The following is a 10,461-nucleotide window of genomic DNA, read 5'->3' as shown; positions in this document are numbered from 1 at the left end:
GACCAGAACCGGCCGGTTTTCAGCATGACCGGCTGCGGTCAGTGTCACATATTTAATTTTGTGCCCGTTATTGTCACACACGAGTTCTGCACGATGGTCATGTCATGCGCACAGCAGACAAACTGACCGTGATATCACACCCACCGCAGCACTGATCACAGCTACACACATTCAGACACATGCTCGCATGAAGAGTGTTAGCAACAGATTCCAAGAACAGGATAAAGAGAAGACGGACAGTCTACAACAAGACAGCCATAAACTCTTTAGCTTTTCAGGGTAATGTTAGCCAGCAGCAGACTGCTGTTCACAGAGGGACAGTTAAATTCTCACCTCCTGTTCTGGCTGAAGAATAAACAACCTGTGTTGATGTGTCTCCTCAAACATTTTCTCATCCAGACTCATTTAACTTGTGCGTCTGTTTTTCTCACGGCAAAGTTTTACTGCAGCAAACTGTTGCAACGAGTCTGTCTCTGGTTTGTTTACATCTGCTTCCATAGGAGATCACATGAAATTGCATCCCACGAAATCCCGCGAGTTTCCATGATCTCGCAGGATCGCGTTCCCCCTATTCATAATCTTAATATAAAACTATAACAAGGCCTGGTTGTAACCTGAAGGACTTTGGAAAAAATTTAAATAGTATTTAATTAATATTTAGTAGTCAGTGTCTTATTATGAACATTCAATTTAATTTTTACAAGAAAAGTTGCAAAGATATTTGTGAATGCTGTCAATTACAGTTCTTAGACTGAAAATCAGAATCGGCCAAAATCGGAATCAGCAGGTCAGACCCTTGAAAAAAATCGGAATCGGACAAGAAAATTGAAATCGGTGCATCTCAACATATTTTACATTGATCTTGATTTTTTTTAGATGAGCCCTTTTTGGGTGGCTAAAGTACATTTTGCTGCAGTACATTACTCAGCTTCTGTGCTGGTACTCCTGTCTGCTTCTCTTAGTGGCGTGTGAAATGCCATCTACTGCCGCTAATATACTGACTATTGGTAACTACCTCATAGAATGGCATTTCAAATAATCCAAACTAGCCCTTTAACTGGAAAGAGTGCATTTTGTTCATGCAGATAGCTTAAGGTAATTGTCATGACCATGACAGCAGGCTTGGCACTACTAAGAAAACTACAACACTTTAAAAAATGTTGGGGCCCAGTTACGAAACACTAAAAATGTAAAAGGTGCTAAGGTAGAAATGTTACACCATCTCATCAGAATCAAGCACATGCTTACATGATGGCATTGTAGCATATACATGTAACTGTAAAAACTGAGTCAACGCACACTCAACACAGCCAAATACATAATAAATGTGGCAAAAAGCACTTAGGTATTCCTTTAATAGCTCTAGCAGCTCCTCTAATATCTGTTTCTCTTTCTCCCTTCTCTCTGGTTTGTGGTTGAAATATCGTTGGAGAAGTTTCAACATTCTAACAGCCTCTCTGTTCAAGTCAGGCTTTCCATTTCCAAACACAGAATTTAAAACACTTTGTTGAAAAGGCCTATAAAGATAACGACCCAGAGATACTCCTCTGAATCACAAAGCTGGAGTTAAATGTTCATATGTGTATATTTTATTAAAGAAAACATTTAAAGACTAAACTCACATTTTAAGAAAATAATTTCTAAAACTAACTTTATTTAACTGATGGACCACACTGATGATATTAGCAAACCTTTCACTCTCAAAGTGAAAGTGGTGTTGAGTTGTCTGGACATAGCTCATTGGAAGATATTCTTGGTTTTGTGTACACAGACAGAATGCCTCATATGCATGTATTTGCTGTCATCTCCTTTAATAAATGCCACTTATTTAGTCAGCCAGCCATCTCTCAAGCATCATCACTGCAGACTTCATTCTCCCCTGACTGCACATGTCTGTCCCCATCTCACTCTGATTCAGAGCCACCTTTTCAGGTGCTGGCTCTTTCTGAATGTTATACTGTGATATATTCATATCACATTTGTGGACACAAAAAATGCTGGGGTCTTTCTCTTAAATAGGTGGGATTTTAATTTTCCACATGTATATAATCCTACCTAGAAAGTATGCATTATATCAAGTTACATATGGTTTGGTCCCAAAACTCTTTAGTTTTTTAATGCCAAGTGACTAGTTCCAGCTACTGTAACACAATATTCATCATTTCTTTTCTGATTTATTGATATTTGGAAAAGGGGAATGTATTTATCATGATCGGAATAGTACCTTAAGTCAAAAGCCAAGGCCGAGAGTTTGAATGTTAGGCTAATCAAACCTCACATACATGCCAACCTTACGTTTGTATGCACAATTTTTGTTCACTTTTATGTCAGTGTTGTGTGTGAGGGAGTCTGGATATTGTTGTCAATCATTTGTCAGTTATGAGACCTTTCCACCAACCTGGATTTTATTTTTTATTAGATTTTTTTTTTTTTACTTAAACTTTGATGTCAAATTTTGTCCTACTGACTGAAACCATGTGGGATACTGAATGAAAATTGGCAACAGAAAATGGTGATCCTTTCTATGGTCAAACACTGTGCCATACCAGAGTTGCCAAGCCCAGATACCACTGCATTGTCTCATCTCCATGGTTTTTACCTATCATTTGGGCTGACGGCATGAAATGTATGAAAACATAAACACAAGTTGGTTCTGGTCAAGTGGCCAAAGTAAAAAGGCTTGAAAAGATGACGTGGTGACAGGCAAATTATGAAAAGATTGCATTTCTTTGAAGATGTCAGTATTCTTCTTTGGCACATTACCACTACAACTCATAACCTGTATTAAACTGTATAGATGGTGGAACTTGTTGAATGTCAGAGAGATTATGAAGATACTACATAAGAGATGGTAAAGTACTAAAAGTGGATTTAAATTGTGTAAAAAGATTCATAAACAATAAAAATAGGATCAAATTTACTATTTTGTTTGTATTATATTTACCATTGTGTTGGCAGAGGGATATTGAACAGAAATCAGCTGTAATAAAGTAATTTTAGTATAACTTGTCTTGTGTTTTTTATTTATTTTTGTACCTAAAGTGTGCAACTATAACTTTCTGTACAATGGCATTGCATGAGTTATGAGGTCGTTCCTGCCAATATGACAGAAAAAAGATCCTGTAAGTCATTATAATGAAAAACTTTCTTGAAATAATGACTCTGAGATACTGAGTAGTATCTCAAAATAATTAGAAACATTCTATAAATAACTTATCTGAAAATAATGACTTTGTATCTCAAGATGAGGAGCTCTCTCTTAAAATAGTGATAAACTTGGTCAAAATAATTACTAGTCTCAAAAGAATGACTTATCTCAAAATTACTTAATATCTCAAAAAAAAAAAAAAATCTTTTTTGAATGACATGTCAAAATAATGACAATGTCACAAAACAATGAGGAATTTGATCAAAATTATGACTTACTGATCTGAAAATAATGCTTTAGTATCTCAAAATAATGAGCGTTCTCAAACTAAAATAATGAGAACATTCAAAATCATGGTGTAGTATATAACTTACTTATCTGAAATTAATGATATACCTGAAAATAATGGCTTAGTATCTCAAAGGTATGAGTCTCAAAATAATGAGAAACTTCATCAAAAGTTGTATCTCAAAAAGTTGACATATCAAAATAGTATCTTAAAATAATGAGAAACTTTCTCAAAATTGACTCGTAATTTTAAGGTACTCATTTACTAATTATGTTGAAAATGTTTCTCATTATGACTTACACGACGCACACGCTTTCATAGTGATGCCACTTCTATGAGATCGCAGAGAAGGTCTGATATGGTCGCTGAAGGTCCGAGGACCACAGGTTGAATCAATCAATCGAGACGCGGAAGTACATGGAACGTGATTATGTGACGAGCAGTGTAAACAAAAGTGACTGTTAAGCTAACCTTGGACATAAAGGAATGCCTTCTCAACAGTGTTTGAATTGAGTAAGTAAACAACACGAATCAATATTTATTTACTTACCTCGTGTCGGCGTAAACAATATGGATGTGTGACAGCTGTAACGTCGCGTTAGCTGTAAAACAAACTTACTCCAGCTTGTTAGGTACTCCCCTGCAACTTTATCGTTTTTACACTTGAAAGATCTACACTGACGATGCATTAATTTTAGGTTTAAGTATGGCTAATCAGTAGCTAGTGGGTGTTTAAGTCAAAACGTAATAATTTGCTGAATTGGCTACACAAACATGATAAAAACCTACGTAAAACAGCTATCAGTGAGCTAGCTGGCCGTTTAGCTGGCAGAGCTACTTGTAGCTCGCCCTTAGCTGCTAAGCTAGTAAGCTAGCCATCGTGAAAACTCCGTAACTTTAATGGAAATGATGCGGTAGTCCCCGGAGCGAGGGTGTTCACCAATAGCTAGTCTATATGTCAATAAACATTTAAGTAGCGTCGTTGTCTGTAATATCACGTCAGCTAACTGACCTAGTTATGTATTTACATTCGTTAGCGTTAGCTGAAATGTTTGGACACAGACTTGGTAACTAATTTCAACAGCCACTTAAAAACAAAACTTTAGCAACTGGACAATTCATGTTTTCAGTGTGGACTTCACTCTTGCTAATGTTTAAATTTAAAAGTCAGCCAGGTGATCAAATATCTGTTGTGTATGTTTATTAGCTTACTAATAGCATGTCTCAACAATGTAATACTTAGAGCTAGACTACTTGTTTAAGCTTACATTACTATGCTCAAGTCCATCATGTTACATACTTAGAACATGATAAAATAACTGCATTTTATATGACAAATCATGTCCATACCAGACATATAGCGGATCAGCATAAAGCAGTTAATTTCTAAAAAAATATGAATGAAATGTTTACTGAGCCAGTGAGTAGTGTAAGGGAAAAAACACTAAACATTGTTTATTACATGTCTTTGTGGAATACTCGATTCTGATTGGTTAGTTACTGCATTCTAAGGTCTGTATTTCTTTACAGCAGACCGTTGCTATGTGTAACACACCGTTGTTAAGAAAGTACAGTGAGCAGCTTAATATTGTTAAAAACATCTTTTAAAATAATTTTAAAATGAATGTTTTGTGTCACATAAAGGTGTGCCAAATCTCCGTTGTTGTTGCTGTTGTTGTTGTTGTTGGATAAATAAACATGTAATAAGCAGAATAATATACAGTGAGGAGGTCATTATTGTGAAGTGAACCCTTTAAGGATGAATCCTGCATCATCCTGTTGGTATTTATTTCACAACGACCTGTTGTTCAAAATTGTCATTCCAAAAAACATAAAAACCTTGCTTATACCAAACATATTTTCTCTTAATCATAGGTTTATTTACTCAGCCACATATTGCATATTTTCTGAGAGCATTACAGAGCCTATGAAACATGTAAAGATGTAAAGGCCTACATATTAAACATATATACTTGATAATATGACGAGCTTGTTCATAGAAATAATCTGCTATATTTCAGATCTTTATTTGATAGGGAATTTTATTTGATCAATTAAATGCTTAACCACCAATTAATACGTGATTGATCAATCATTACAATCCCTACTTGTCTTAAAGGATGCTGATATAGGATGACTTTTTCATTTTGCATTGATCATCGATTTTGCATGAGCACTGAATCAATCATTTCATCCAGATTCATGTATCATTACACCCCTACATTGCACATGTACGGTGGTCACAAAATCAGATATTATTTAAATGTTCTTTTGTTATGTGCATGTGTCTATAAAAATTTGTGTGCTGAAAGTCATGTCAAGGAAAATAGTGAAGTTCAGGACACTGTCACCACCAATTTATTGAAAACAGCAACATGTTGGACATGGACCCGGGTATTAGCTTAGCATTAAACATGATTTGCACGATGTCCCAAAATAGTTTAATACAACCAGGGACATTAAAGTGATAATTACTGTTTTACCCAACTCTAATTTAAAATAGAAGAACCCATGAAAAAGTCAGAGGCTAGCTGAATATCTACTGCATAGGCTCATAATTTTTGAAGGTATTACTTACTGTGTCCTTGCAGAGCTCCAGGATGTTGTGTGAAGTCCTGCTGTCATCGCTATGGTTCCTGTTTGTTATCTTCTGGGTCGAGACGATCAGCATTTGGCTGTTTGTGTCCATGTTCTACCAGGACCGGGCATTTTACCACTGGGGAGATGGGTAAGAGATGTTTTCATATGGTCAACTTTTCATGTGCATCATACTATATATCTAAAAGATTAAAAATAAACTTACCCTCTACTAAGCACATATAGTAATTCTCACTCTTAGTGTAGTATTTACAGCTTCTTATTCTAGTCCACTTATGTGATATTATGTACATCTCACCTCACTGAATTTCCTTTTTTGCTCCTTCTTTAGCCAAATTTCCCCAGAGGTTATACAAGTTTCTTCTCCTTTCACATTTAGCACTTGATTCATGGCACTGACAATATTGACAGCTCCACCTCTTTCTTTTACATGTACCCACTTGTAGTTGGTACAGGCTCCAAGCTATGACTTGTTTTCCTCACCAAAACTTTTCTTGTCAGCTAACTTGGAAGTAGAGGTAGAGAGGGTAGAATGACATGCATTCAAAGTTTTCAAAAAAGCGTCTCCCTTTTCTTGATGGGATCCAAATTTAGACCTTAAATGTCCTCAAGCCCCTCCTGAACAAAAGGATGGAAAAACACTAAAAGAGACAGTTCAACCCAAAATCAAAAATACATGTTTATTCATTTATACTGTTTTGGTGTGAGTTGCCTAGTTTTAGAGATAATTGACTTTAGAGATTTCTGCCTTCTCTTCAATATAATTGAACTAGATGGCACTAGTCCCGTGGTGTTCAAAGTGCCAAAAAATAAGTTTAAAAAATTCAAAAACAGTATCTCTTTCCAGAAATCATGACCCAGTTCCACAAGATAATCCACAGACCTTGGTATGAGAAGTTTCATTAAGGAACTACTTTCTCTCTGCAGTAGTGTACCAGAACTATGTTCTTTCAAATAGAAATAAAATGGTTCTTACATGAAACAGCTCTCGACAAGGTCTGTGGACTATCTTGAGTAACCAGGTCATGATTTTTGGAAAGAGACGCTGTTTTTGAATATTTCAAATGTATTTTTTGGTGCTTTGAGCACCACAGGACTGCTGGCATTTCTTCCCATTACATTGGGGAGAAGGCAGAGATTTCTTCAGCTGATATCCCCAAGCCTCTCACTCACACCAAAAAAAAACAAAACATACATGAATAAACGGCACCACATGTCATGGAGAAATGTGTATTTTTGATTTTGTCCCTTTAAGACCTAATGGACAATGTCCATTATGAAATCAGTGCTGTGCATACTTGGCTCGTGGATGAGCGAGCATTGTTTCTTTAATGGAACCATTCTTTCATGTTACAGGGTGTTTACAGATGATCCTGGACAGATGATATACATGTTGAGCAGGTAAGAACTTTTTCTACCCTGATTCATCGAGTGTAGAACAATTTGAAATACGAGAGGTGTGTATTTGGGTGCAAGGTTTAATCTCTTGTCTCTCCGCAGAGTCGAGAACCACATGCAGACAGACATGCAGACCTGAGATGGGAAAGGATAAAGACCTCGGCTGAAAAGGGCTCTCGGTGGAGGGCTGTTGCAGTTGTGTGACTGAGGAACGTATGATTAAGAGCAGTAGCTGTTTTTCCTTTGCACTGACTGCCTCGCACAGTCCTTGTTAACATAGGTAAACGTAGGCCCACTTTTAAAAGCAGGTGGTGGAGAGCTGCAGCATGTGTAAAGGTGCAAGTAAGACGTAGAGGAAGGTCCTCTCAATGACTGATGTGCATCCAACCACCAGTGTAACATTCACAGTATATCTTCACTTTCAGATTTTGGGGAAGCAGAGTGAACGTAGGAGACGGTGTTTGGCGCATCTTTCTTTTATTTCTTTAAAGTCCATTTTAAGAGATGGTTGTTTTTATCATACTGCCATTCTATGCAATTACAGTTGTTGCTGTCTGCAGCTATATTTGTGTTTTAAATATCAAATTGCATTAAATCAGTTCTGAGTTGGGCATATGAATGTTCTTAACAATTACCAGATGATTTGGTGTTTGTTTTCAACCACAACATGGAGCTAACTTTGATATTGGAGGTGGTGGAGCCATATACTCTGCTTTAGGTAGACATCTGAACACTATAGATAAATGATTAAGAATTGCTCATGGAGTTTATTTTTCACACTAACAACCTTCATCTACAGTAGATAAACTGGCAACAAGTATTATTATTTGAGGTTTAGGGTTCATTATTGAAGGGAAAATTCTGCACTTCTTATACATGTCTAGTCAGTTAAAGCAATTAATTCCTCTGTGCGCTATATTGACTAAGAATGCTGAGTTCTGATGCAAAAACAGCAGCACAGGCATGGTCCTCAGAAGCTCATGCGAGTGCATCCCTTTACACATAGGCCCTGCTGGTGTTCTGACGAGATGTGCTACTTAGTGGTTAACAGACTTTAAACATGCTCCCCATATTTTTACAGTATATGTGGAGTGAGTAGTGGTGTAATATAAAATGATTTTTTAGTGGGAGCATTATTTGATAAAGGATGTTGGCAGATAAAAATATTCTGCCCCTGAAATCTTAAATAAAGATGCTATAATAAAAAATCAAAATATGCTCCCCTTATTCTTACAACACACTTAGCCCTGTTTGTAATAAAAGAATAGACTTTGCTGTTGATTCGCCCTGCGGTATCATTTTCCAGCAAGGCAGTATAAATCGACTGAACACCAGGCAGAACTCAAGCTGCTTTCCAGATCTCACACTTGTTTCTTTTTACTTTTAGTATGTACTGTTGCATGCAGCATGCATATAATTAGGAGCTACTGTTTTATCATAACATTGCATCTTGCACTTTGACCCTCTTTCCCATACATCTGTCACAGTCTGTAGTGCAAAATTTTAAATGTAAGAAAGAGTACGTCAGTTGGAAGTGCAGCTAATAAGCTGTCATCTGTTTGTGCTCTCTCTGTGGCTCAGTTGATATGATGTATCTTCCACTGCACAAAGGATTGTGGGACAGAATAGCCAGAAAAGCATGCTGGCCTGCATTCTCCAAAATGTGACTGCATGCAGCAAGACATTCTGGTATTTTTGGCATACTGCATTTGATATACAAAGTATTAGGATTCTGGTAGAATGGGAACTGGAATGCACCCTCAGTTTTCACCAATCTAGCGCACGGAGGAATTGCAGTTGACTACATTTACCATAAACGCTGACTGAACATACACATGAAAAGTGCCAAAATTTCCCTTGAACCTTGGAAATATGTCCACTTCATCCATTGACTGGAAATTGTCCAGAGCCTTCAGCCACATCGTCCGGCCTTTACTGGCAGATGGATTTGCTCAGTTGTCATGTATCTCCATCCCGATATGAGACCACCTGTTATTACATGACTTAAATTCCATAACTGAGGACACATGATAACTGCAAAAGTTCCATCTGCTGATGAAGATCACAAGATAGGACTGACAGCTTTGGAAGAGGACTTGGTGTTAAGAAAGGAGCAATACAGTGTGTGTGTGTGTGTGTGTGTGTGTGTGTGTGTGTGTGTGTGTGTGTGCGTGCGCGTGCGTGCGTGCATGTGTGTGTGTGTGTGAACTTGCAGGGAAAGAATTGTGGGAAGATTGTCCGTCTTGATAGGAATCTTTTATCAAAACACTATGTCAGTGTTATATCCACCAAATGAAACACAGGAGAATTATAATTTTAAAATATCTGAACTCTTTGCAAGCCTGTGAGATTATTTGTCTGCCAGACATTTTTGTATATCCTCTCTGTCAATTAAAGGGTTTACTTTTGAACAAAACCAGTGGATAGTTTTGTCCTCCTTTTGTAACAAAGAAACAAAGAATGTCAATGTTGTTTTGTATCAAAATGCTGAATAAATTTAAGTATTTCAAATTGGAAGTTTTTGCTGAGTACACTGATATCTAAAACCTCACATACCAGGACAGTAGGTGTCGCTGACATAGAAACCTTCTTCATAGCTGTCAGTCTCCACCAGCAGCAGTATGGGGATAACGCAATAAAAGGCAGACATTTACACTCAATCCAAAACACAGTAGGTATTTTCATAAGTAGAGGAGCAGCAGACTGACAACTGGTCACAGCAACAGTACATTTTTTTTTATAAAAAGGAAACATCCATCTGTTTTTTGTGATGATTATATCAAGGCTGAAACAGTAGAACATTATCATGCAGGAAGTTTGCACAGGAAAGACAAGAAATTATGACACAATTACAGAAGAGGACGGGTAGGGGACAATATCGAAAGTATAACAGAGTATTTGGGACAGCATTCAAGGGACACTGTGGTTGTTTAGTTTTCGGAGGATGACTAGACTGTAAAAAATTGAAGGGGTACAGAGCCTCAAGGGGGCAGTAACGCGACATACTCGATGCAAGCCGTCGTTGACC

At 37.2% G+C, this 10,461-nt stretch overlaps 1 long non-coding RNA gene across 1 annotated transcript; it reads left to right on the top strand.

Annotated features, from left to right (window-relative positions):
* Positions 1-3,787: 3,787 nt before the first annotated feature.
* LOC146328963 (uncharacterized) lies at positions 3,788-8,388 on the top strand. The gene is made up of 4 exons (XR_014769997.1): positions 3,788-3,950; positions 6,029-6,165; positions 7,392-7,436; positions 7,536-8,388. It is a non-coding gene; the product is annotated as an uncharacterized LOC146328963 (long non-coding RNA).
* The last annotated feature ends 2,073 nt before the right edge of the window (positions 8,389-10,461 follow it).

This window comes from Lutjanus erythropterus, chromosome 4 (assembly GCF_056507025.1).
Source record: "Lutjanus erythropterus isolate fLutEry1 chromosome 4, fLutEry1.hap2, whole genome shotgun sequence".
Lineage (NCBI taxonomy): Eukaryota > Metazoa > Chordata > Actinopteri > Lutjaniformes > Lutjanidae > Lutjanus > Lutjanus erythropterus.
This window is presented reverse-complemented; position numbering and strand designations above follow the sequence as displayed.